The sequence below is a fragment of the Orcinus orca genome, chromosome 7 (assembly GCF_937001465.1).
Source record: "Orcinus orca chromosome 7, mOrcOrc1.1, whole genome shotgun sequence".
Classification (NCBI taxonomy): domain Eukaryota; kingdom Metazoa; phylum Chordata; class Mammalia; order Artiodactyla; family Delphinidae; genus Orcinus; species Orcinus orca.
In genome coordinates this window covers 81002004-81014086 of record NC_064565.1, presented here as the reverse complement: position 1 = coordinate 81014086, position 12083 = coordinate 81002004, and positions in this window count along the sequence as shown.

The following is a 12083-nucleotide window of genomic DNA, read 5'->3' as shown; positions in this document are numbered from 1 at the left end:
GTAGTGTATATATGTCCATGCCACTCTCTCACTTCGTTCCAGCTTACCTTTCCCCCTCCTCATGTCCTCAAGTCCATTCTCTACATCTGCATCTTTATTCCCGTCCTACCCCTAGGTTCTTCAAAACCAATTTTTAAATTATTTTAGATTCCATATATATGTGTTAGCATATGGTGTTTGTTTTTCTCTTTCTGACTTACTTCACTCTGTATGACAGACTCTAAGTCCATCCACCTCACTACAAATAACTCAATTTCATTTCTTTTTATGGCTGAATAATATTCCACTGTATATATGTGCCACATCTCCTTTATCCATTCATCTGTCTATGGACACTTAGGTTGCTTCCATGTCCTGGCTATTGTAAATAGAGCTGCAGTGAACATTATGGTACATGACTCTTTTTGAATTATGGTTTTATCAGGGTATATGCCCAGTAGTGGGATTGCTAGGTTGTATGGTAGTTCTGTTTTGTTTTTTAAGGAACCTCCATACTGTTCTCCATAGTGACTGTATCAATTTACATTCCCACCAACAGTGCCAGAAGGTTCCCTTTTTTCCACACCCTCTCCAGCATTTATTGTTTGTAGATTTTTTGATGATGGCCATTCTGACTGGTGTGAGGTGATACCTCATTGTGACACTAGTATTTTTCTTCAACAGTATTTCTTCCTTCCTTCCTTTCTTTCTCTTTCTCTCTCTTTCTTCCTTCCTTCCTTCTTTCTTTCTTTCTTCCTTTTTTTCTTTTTTTTTTTCTCCCGTGCCAAGCTGCACGTGGGATCTTAGTACCCGGCCAGGGATCGAACCCGTGCCCCCTACAGTGAGAGGGTAGACTCTTAACCACTGGACCACCAGGGAAGTCCCTCAATGGTATTTCCGAAAGTTCTTTATATCTTTCCAGACTTTCTCCTTTGTCATCAAAGTTTTGTTCATAAAATACCTTTATCCTAGTATGTTAGAGTCCTATCAAGTTCCTGGTAAATCTAATCAACAAATTTAAACCAAAATGCTAAAGGCTGATATAATAAAATAGTTTATCTTTATATTTTGATATAAAGGAGTTAGCATTTTGTGAATTTCAGGCCTCTGTCAGAGCTCATGAGAAAAATATTTTTAGATGAGATTTCTTCTATTAGAGCTAATTAGCTCATCTCCATCTTCAAGAGAACAACAGAGAGGGGGAAATGCCCTGGGAACAGCCTAAAGTGTACCTGACAGACTTTACCCTCATTGACTTCTACATATTTCACAGGTAATTCTCTCTCACCACTGCCTTCCCTCTCCCATCATCTTGGAGGCTTCAAAACCTCTGCATATCATGATTAGGACATTATGGGTGGCATTCCATGGGGAATATTCCTCTTCTATTTTGAATGTTTTTATGCTATGTCAATGACTATGGCCAAGTCCTTTGAAGGGCTGGAATGTAGTATTTCATATATGGAATTTTCTTTTGTAAATATACCAGATCAGGATGACATAGATTAACTGGTAGTCTTAATAAACAGTTTTCAGTTCTTCACTTACAATTTTAGTTTTTTTTTTTTTTTTTTTTTCCGAGGAACACGGACCTCTCACTGTTGTGGCCTCTCCTGTTGTGGAGCACAGGCTCTGTACGCGCAGGCCCAGCAGCCACGGCCCACGGGCCCAGCCGCTCCACAGCACGTGGGATCCTCCCGGACCGGGGCACGAGCCCGCATCCCCTGCATCGGCAGGCAGACCCCCAACCACTGCACCACCAGGGAAGCCCTTCACTTACAATTTTAGATGAGTCTTCTACTTAAAACTGTGAATAGGCCAGGAACTTAATCTGTTTAACTTGTCCATATAGCAGTCCTCATTATGACTAAGTTTAAGAAGGTGTTTAAAATATACTACTTGAGGGAGAGACTAAGAAACAATTATTTTTGTACCTGATTTTGTATTTTATATTTTAAAGAACTGTGATCTTTGTGTTGTGAGCACTAGTAACTTAAAAATTGCTTCATTATTATTTTTGACCTTATTACAAAATCTAGGTTTACACTAGAGCAACAATTGAGTAATTTTCACCTTTGGGAACACAGACATAAATAAAACAATTTTTGCTAACATAAAATTCATGTTGTATTAATTTGCCACATGATTTTTGATAATAAACAAAGGCTGACTAGTTCCTGATCTCAAAGTAGTAGTTGCAATGCTCCTCAAAAAAGGAAAACTGAACACTGTTATTTGCATGTTTTATAATTTAAAAGTTTTATTTTTCCATAACGCAGTGAATGAAATTCAGCCATCGCTTACCCAAGTCTATTGCCTGGGGGATTAGAACATTCTTGATATTTAGCAAGCAAGATAACTAAACTAAAACTCTGGCTTATGAATAATGAAACAGACAAATCTACTCCCTCTGGTGAAATGGAAATATATACTGTACACCTTTCCAAATATTTATTTGTCCATTTTACTCACTCACCCATAGGATTAAGTTTCCCCCCTCCTCCTCTCTTTTTAAATGGAAATGACTAGGCAGTGGTCCCAGTTGAGAAACATATTTTCAGAAGTACTAAGGTTTTTATTCCATTTGTAAGCATTATTGACTGTTTGCAATTATATATGTTTTTTAATTAAAAAGTGAAAAATGTATGGTAATGATGGTGGCCAGGCATCTATAATGGGGGAATATTCCCAAATTAAAGCTTCCTTTCCTATTCAGAAAGTGACCTAGAAACTAGGATATCTGGACTCATCAGCATCAGGGAGGGTCACAAGATACAAGTTGTCTCTGAAGTTTGAAGTTTGTCTTTATGTTCTATGAACAAGTCCCAGCCTGGAGGCTATGTCTGATTTATGGGCTTGGCTTGGTTCCACCTGTCACAGAGGTATCCTGGGGAAGCCAAGGCAGCAGCTAAGCCATGAGTCACCCAAAGGCTCACTGTAACCAGCTGATTTGGAATCCCTTTTCTTGCTTGTGTTTTCTGTTGCATTCATTGTTATTGAGAGTCATGATTCTGTGGCCACTTTACCTGAAAAGGCAGTCTTTCAGATCTTTTTATTATTTCTTTTCAGTCTGTACCTCTCCTGGGTGCGTTAGTTATACTTCATAGCATTTAAGTTCAGCTCATTTTGAAATACTGTGATTATGATTGTATGACTATATTATGAATCAACTTCCTTTTGTATAGTCTTCTTAATATTTGAATATCTGAAGTAAAGGGATGAATTCAGAAACTGAATTTCTCTTTCAGGTTTATTTTTTCTACTTGACAAATTGGTAGCTACTCTAGAATGGCTTTAAGCTAGAGCACTTAATTCTTTTTCTGCCTTGGTCAAGGTGGGGTCCAAGGCCTTTAATAGGGTTAGCTGAAAGAGTGATACTGCATAGTTCATCACTGGAGAGGGGAGAAAACAGGCTTTTTTAAAGCTATTCCTGATCTTAATAGCATAGCATCATTATTGTATTTAGAAGAATTCCCAGAGCTTAGCCATATTCCAATATAATAGTATTGTTGGCTATATGCTAAGTGTGTTAAATATATTATTTCATTTAGTATTACCTAAGTAGTAGTTTATAGTTGTTACCATTTTTACAGATGGGGGTTCTGAAACACAGAAAGGTTTACTAACCTGCCTAAAGGTCACAAAGCTTATAAGACGTAGAGCCAATAATTGACCTCAGAACTCTGACCCTATAACACATTCTCTTAACCACTGTGGCAATTACTGATAGCACCCAAAGACAAAAGAAAATGAATTAAACCATTGTACCATTCTTTCCTCCATGATTTGTCCTATCTTCATTATACAATAACCAGTTTAGAAACAGCAGGAAATATGCACCTCAGTGATTCTAAAATGCACCCTCCCCCGACACACACATATTTTAACACATCTCTTAAATTGGAGTGTATATAATAATCACTGAGATTTTACAATTACTAACCACCAGGTGGTTGTCATTACCTTAACCAATTTATTTTGCTTATATTGTTCTTTTTTTCTTTTGCTTATATTTTCCTATTTATGCAACAGAGTGATATATTAAAGAAAATCAATGTCAAAATAAGACTAAAAGAGATCTTTCTCTAAATGTAAAATAAAATTTTTTAATGATGGGAAAGCAACTTGTCAATTGTCAGTGCAGTGTTTGCTTTCTTACTGGGACATAAAATAAAGTGTTTAACAACATCTTAGATTCAATAAAGTATAGTATGTGTTATGTCTATACAAGAGCCATGCAGCCTATTAGTAGTAAGAAAAAAAAGCACCCGTACTACATTTTTTATTGTGCCTGTTAAGTTGTACATTTCTTGCCAGTTGTATCATTTCTATAACTCTATATCATTCAGTGTAGTGCCAGGCAAGTGATAGATATTGAATAAATCTATGTTTTAAGCAATATATTTTAAGCAGTGTCAGCATCATTGTAATTATTGTAGAACCTCCTATGATGATGACCTTCTTGAAATATCATGCTAATTTTAATGTATTTATTATAAAGAGTGGTGGCCTCCTAGAAAGGGCACAGTTTAGGAAGTTGGGAGGTTTTAATTTTAATCCTGCCACAACCTTCCAATGACATCTTAGGTAAATCATTTAACCACATCCTGAGCCATATATAAGAATAATAATTAACAGTTATCACAGCTATTGTACACAGTCAAAGTCACTGTGATTCTAAATGAAATTATAAATGCAAAATCATTCTAAAAGCGTTAGAAAATGCTCACAATATATAAAATACATCTTTGTAAAATAAAATTGTCTTAATTTAGTGTGCTTGAAGTTTTCAAGAGAGTTCCAGTCAGAACCAGGAGCCCCAGCTTGCTATGAACATCATCAGGACAGAGACTGTCCTCATTTTCTTTTAGACACTGTTCTTGGCATGGTAGGCATTCAGGATTTAATGAAGGACTAAGTGAACACAGAGGCAGAACAAATACCTACAGTAGATTTAAGGGAATACCCATAGATTTTATTCTCATACAAAAAGTCTTGCCCCTGTATCTTCAATCTAATATACTTGAAATTTCTGGACAGAAATGATAATATTTTTGTATAACAAGAAAATTTTCTTCTGGAAATTATGCAGATTTCCAAACCAATAGTCACTATATAGCCAATAAGTTTTGGAAACTGGATTCTTATTAACATTTTTTTTCTTTTTTTCTTTTTACAAATACCAATAACTGCAGATAGAATTTTCATGTTTAAAAAATTTATCATAGCCGATTTGCTCATCAACCCAGAAAAATATGCTTTTCTCCTGAAATATGACTTGGACACTTGAAGCACATGTTTTAAATCATGCATACAAGCCTATTTCTCTTAAGGGTGTGAGCACAATTAACAAAGGTAAAGTATATCTTTTTTTTAAAAAAAGGAAAACAGACTTCACTTAGGCATATGACACACTGCCACTTGGTGGCACTCTTTACTTGTTTAAGGCAGCTTTGATAATAAGAAAAAATGTGTTTATAATAAAGGAAAGTGACATCCAGGGAGAATTTCAAGTCTAATTTTAGACACAGCATTCAGGTGTTTTGGTATTCTGATAGCCTGGATCAGCCGGTTTCTGGTGCTTGCCAGTGTACCGGTAGGTCTAAGGAATGCCACTCAGGTTATGAAATGCATCAGGTTTGTATATAATGATGTTTTTCCTCTGTAAAATTCAGCATATTAGATTTACCTCTTTGATTTTCTTTTGTCTCCTTTCTGGAAGACATGGTTTTAAAAGCCTGACCAATATATAGATAGTGAATACACATAATGAATGATTTCCCAAAAGAAGATCCTTCTTTTAAGAAGAAATACTAACTTGGATCAGTTAAAATTCAGCAAGGTAATGGATGACAACCTTTTGGTTACTGGATAGCTAAGCCTTATTTATAAATAAGATTTAGAAAAAGGTAGTCAAGCAACAGCTGTCATAAGCCAGTTTATTCATTAAAGAACATTTTTTAGGTATGCAAATTGGGGTAAATGTACACACATAATACTGAATGGTATGGGATTGTCATTAAGTCAGTCAGAATGCAAACTGGCCAACTGTCACACTTTCACATAATCAGCCACCATTCCAAAGGTTTAATTTGACATCAATCATTTTAATAGAACATTAGAGAAGAAATTATATTAGAATATTGTCACTGGGATACATGGGAATAGAAATTTCTGACTCAGTCTGTCTTACTCTTGCTATGTATAAAAATACTCAATGCTAACCATTTTTCAACGTTTGGGGTAGGGGGTGGAAATCATTAAAGACCCATGTCTACCTTCATTACAGGCACAGTGCCTGGGCAACAGTCCCAGCCTCCAGCATAAAGAACCTCCCAGAGCGTAGCACATTAGTGAGTACAGTTCAGCTTTTTCAGCTGGGGCATCAATCACATTCAGAATAGTTTTATCAGGTCCCCACTCAAGCCCCTCAATTATGAAAATCTGTCCAATGCAGAACTAGCATGCCATTGCATTGAAAATCCATTTAGACAAGCTCATTGACACTAAGATACTCTGTCCCTCCTTTAATAGATGAAGTTCATTGAGAAGCAGCCACACATTTTAGGACATAGTTTCTCCAAGTGTAGCCTGAGAATGAATGTGCTTCCAAATTCCAGATAATTGCTAAAATGCACATTTCCAGGCCCTCCTGAAGGAATGGGGGTTAGCAGGGATATCACTATTTTAAACAAGCTTTCTGGGTGATTCTTATGCTTACTAAAGTTTGAGAACCACCATTTGGTGAGGGACGACTAGTGCGACTATTTAAACATCCCAAACATAATTTCTTTTTTCAGTGTTTGCCACTGTTCATCTTAACAGTGGGAAGGTTTTTACTTCTGATCACTCTAGGGTTCTTTGGAAGCAGGGATTGGGATTTAGAAATTTAGAGTATATCAAATATCACAGAAGCAGATAAGCTTAGAACTTAAACTAGAGAGGAGTATTCTGCTTGAATTTTTGTTTTTTCAGAAATATACCATTTCCACAAATATTACTTGTCTCCTATATAAATATTCAAGGATAATTCTTAGGGATGGTATTTTTCCACAGGAACTAACATTTGTTGATCTACTCTGCAAGAGATTCTTTCTATTTTAATATCCTAATTAATCTAAAATTATCTTCTTCAATCTCTTATTCATCTGTTACAAAATAATGTCAACAGATCATCATTTAAGCCTGTGAAGGTAGTGATGGGGCTGTTGTGCTCACTGTTAATCAGGTTTTCTCAGAGACATGTGACTTACTATTGTTGAAATGTACTTTGGAGACTTCAGAGAATCTCTGCAACCATCTTTAACTGTGTATTTTTCTGTTTTGAAAATCTTGTATCATATGGGGTAATTTTAGATACTTGCACAGGCTGTACTCTTATCTTCCATTCTTTGAGCTCACTATAATAAACTATGTCCTTGAGCCAAAAGTCCAGTCATGTACTTCACCTTTAGGTTTTCCACCATAATATTGCTTCAGCTAGTGTAGAAAGTTTACATAACTGAATAGGGATGCTTTGTATGCTAAATATGCTAAAATAGTCAAAAGGGACACATAATTGTGAATAACAGAATCCAATTTTAAGTCTTATTTTTTAATTCTATATTTTTAGGAGGATATCCTATTGCAATGTGAAACTTAACAAGAATAATTATCACTTTACCTTCTTAACCGCCATGAGGGTCCATGATAATGCTTCTGGTTCCCCAGAAAGGCAGCCAGGAAATCATGCAAATCAGACTTAAAAGCTCCTTTTTGATTCCTACAAGAAATTAATTCCATGAGGAATTATGTGATGTGAGTGGAGGAGAGAGCTTTTCTAGGTTCATCAACATTCTATTCTGTACCCACAACTTACTGATATGAAAACCACGCTTCTAATAATTGAGACTGTTTGCTTCCATCATTTTTCTTTAAGGCTTGCCTACTGATGGTAGTAGGGAAATAGCTTCCGTTATTTCAACTTTTGCTGGCTGATGAGTGTCGAAAGTGGTTTGAGTGTAATGTGAACAAGATCTCTCAAAAATATAGCCACTTTTGAGGTTATAGTAAATATCATCTATTAATTGTTGACTTTTAGAACTGAAATGGGCTATAGAGATAGTGCTGCTCAAACCCCTTATTTTACAGGAAAGGAAATATGCTTAAAGAAACAAATTTTATTTTCACTGTAAAATCAAACCTACAGCTTTGCATAATAAAATGCTAATATGAACTGCACAGGAGCGATTAAAACTTGATCATTCAGGCTTACACTTCATGGTTGAAAAGTCGCAAGCTGCTTTTCATTTTGTTTTGTTGTCTTTTGACTTCTTTCTATCATCATTTATACTTAATCCACATTTTTCTAAATGAGATATAAATAAAAACCCTAGCTTTCTCCAGTTGTTTCTATATCAGGAATATTTTTTTCTGGACAACATACATTTAGTCTGACGATCATAAAGGGAATTGCTTAATAATACTCACCATAATTCACAATAATATTTCTCACAGATTTTCTTTCAGTATATTCTGCTCTTCCCTGTCTTGGACTGAGAGACTTGACTTTGAAGAGTTGATTGCTTATGAATTTTATCTGTTGATGGTACTCTGGCTGTGCTCTTGATGCCTCTGACAGTCTCTGAAAGAAATGGGTGTGGAGAGGTGAAGGCAGAGGAATGAACTCATTAATAGAGAGCCTATGTTGATTCCTTGGTGGCACTGCATTGGGCTGAGCTCTACAAAGGGCTGAGCTGGGTGGACTGCAATGGATAAGGATAGACACAACGTGTGATGGTGAAATCACAGGTTAGAATTCCTTCTGTTTTAGCCTACAATGTGTGGTGTGCAGCATATATGCTGATTCTTATTTATCTACGTTGCCTTCTCACATCTAGTCACTCACACACCCTTGCCATTTTCTTCTTCACTGGGTCTTTTGCATTTGTTTCTCCTCAAAAAACTATTTTACTTTGAGACAATATTAGAGATCATCCTGTTTAACTACATAGCCACTACAAGAATCACTTCCACAGCATTGTTGATAGATGATCTTTCAACTTGCACTTGACTATTTCTAGTACAAAATAAATCACTACTTTTCCAGGAATTTTATTTTATTATTGGACAACTCTAATTGTTAGAAATTCTTTCACTCATATTTTAGTGAAAATCATTTCCTCTGCAGTGTTTAACCTTTGGTCTTAATTTTTCATACATTATTCAAAATAGGTATAATCCTAGTTTCACATGGTAAATTCATCATCAAGTGTTTAGAGTCAGCTGTTATTCCACCCCCCCCCCCACACACACCAATACACACATAAATACACACATTCCCCTTCTTCAGGCCAAACATCCTCAAATAATTCATGTGACGTTGTGGTTTACAGACCATTTGTCAACCAGGTTACTTCTTGTGCCTTTATCCCATTATATTAGCCTCTTTCTAAATATAATGCATGCAAATTGAACACAGTAATTTTCCTTGATCTGGAGATTATATTTCAACAAAATTGCAAGTCTGAGATTGCACTAGTTTGCTTGTTTTAGTAGCAGTGGTGCATTCATTTTGGTCTTGGAGTCAACCACTCACTCTTCCTTTCCTTCATATGAACTATTTTTTTTTTTTTTTTTTGGTGGTACGTGGGCCTCTCACTGTTGTGGCCTCTCCCGTTGCGGAGCAACAGGCTCCGGACGCGCAGGCTCAGCGGCCATGGCTCACAGGCCCAGCCGCTCCACGGCACGTAGGATCCTCCCGGACCGGGGCACGAACCCGCGTCCCCTGCATCAGCAGGCGGCCTCTCAACCACTGCGCCACCAGGGAAGCCCTCATATGAACTCTTGAATCCACATTTCCTCATCGTGTACCTTTGCAATTCATTTAGTGAATGTTACATTCATAATTGTTTAATTTCACTGTTTTCAGTCTTGAACTCTTTGAAAAGAAAATTAACTTAATTATTTCAATCAGCATAATAATTTGTCCCAGCTTTGTGCAATGTGAAAATTCGAAAAGCATTGCTTCATCCAGATGTAACAGGGACACTTAAAAGACCACACCTGTGGCACCACCTCAGCGAACTCACTCTGTAGCTTGATCAACCACGAATCCATATAGCTGTATTGCCATCAAACTCACATCTAATGTTACAAAGACTTGTCAAATCTCTTGTCTATGACAAGATTCTCTACTTCTTACACTGTTCTCATCATTTACAGCTGTTGTCTATCTCTGGTCCCTCATTTTATTCACAATTTGCTATAACATTCATATATAGTCTTTCTGGGCTTAGGCACTTTCTCATCTCTGTTTTCTATATATTGGAATTGTTTTCCTAAATACTATTTTTTAGCATTGAACCAGGGCAGCAACATGACATTCATGGGACCTATAGGGGTTTTTGCTTTTGTGGGCTCCTCGTTCCATAGAAATATTTAAGATTATATTTTACAATTGTGTTGGCATAAATTTAGTTTTTTGACCTAGAATTTATATCTTCTTTGTATCTGAAAAGAAATTAAAACATTGTGGGCCTTGGCATGGTGGCAACTGCACCTAATACATAAACCAGCCTTGCATTAAAGTCTAACATTAAGTTTGTGCTTTCAAATCTACCATGATAGTTCCTCCACTACTGTTCCTACTTTAGTCCATTTTTCTAATGTTTCCCCTGATTGTACTTAAATCTGGCCCCTGTATTTCAGATGGCCTACATCTTAACTTCTCTGATCATTAATCAGTTCTACTTCTTTTACATGCCATACCGGTAATATTATATAACAGCTGTGTATTGAGTAGCTGTTCAACATATACTTATTGGACAATTTGTTTCTTTTTGTTAAACAGAGTAAAAATTTCACTTTGATATTTAGTTTAGAATAAATTATTAATTAATTAATTAATTATTATCATCATTGGCAGTTAATACAGATTTCACTATGACACTATTCTCAACTGGTAAGTGCCTAAGTCTTCCTCATTAATTTAAAAATAGTTAATGTTTTTTTTTCTGATTCATGCATGTAGTACAAATTCAATGGAAAAATTTGAAAAATATTGAAAGTTATATAGCAGAAAATATGTCACCCAGAATTCTATCACAGATAGAAAAAAATGTAATTATTTTGCCCTCTTTCTAGATATTTTATATATAAACTTATTTATACTTTTAGTAAAGTTAAATTCATACTGTTATACTCCTTTGTACCCTAATTTTTTCTCTTAGCAATGTACTGAAAACGTTAGCCCAAGTCATTAATTATTCTGTCAAGCTATGATTGAATTACTGAACTTTATTTCTTTTCTGAATGGTTTATTTAACCTATCTTTTTTTTTTTTTTTTTTTTTTTTTTTACTCTACGCGGGCCTCTCACTGTTGTGGCCTCTCCCATTGCGGAGCACAGGCTCCGGACGCGCAGGATCAGCGGCCATGGCTCAGGGGCCCAGCCGCTCTGTGGCATGTGGGGTCCTCCCGGACCGGGGCACGAACCCGTGTGCCCTGCATCGGCAGGTGGACTCTCAACCACTGCGTCACCAGGGAAGCCCAACCTATCATCTATTTTGACAACATTTAGTTTGTTTCCAATTTTCAGGAGGTTATAATTGGTCTATTGAGTTTATTTTTTGTTATTTAATTGCTGTTGAAAAATTCAGAATCTTGATAGGTGGTGGTAAATGGGAAGTTTGATAAATACAGTAAGTATCATCAAAATTTCTGGGTGTTTTATATTCCTAAATGTAGACTTTAAAAATTATATTGTTTTACCTTGAGTTAAAGAGATATGATGTGAAGGCAAATGAAAATTAGGAGCAATTGTTTCAAAAAGTAAAATTTTCATAAGTTTAAATCTTTAAAAAATATTACAATAGTAATATTTTGTCAGTGAAAGTCTAATCTGCTTATAATGAACAAAGTGGCTTACCAAAATGATCCCAGTTTTTCTTTTGGTTTCAACATTGGAGAAGCTATTTATTGCTTCAGTTGCTTTATCTAATAAATATTGCTTAAGAAACTAAAAAAAAAAAAACCCTGCAAAATTACAAGATATATCATGGTCTGGAAGTGCAATGTGAGGAATCTCTTCTATTAGGTTTTGTCTATCATTTTAAGAAGAAAGAT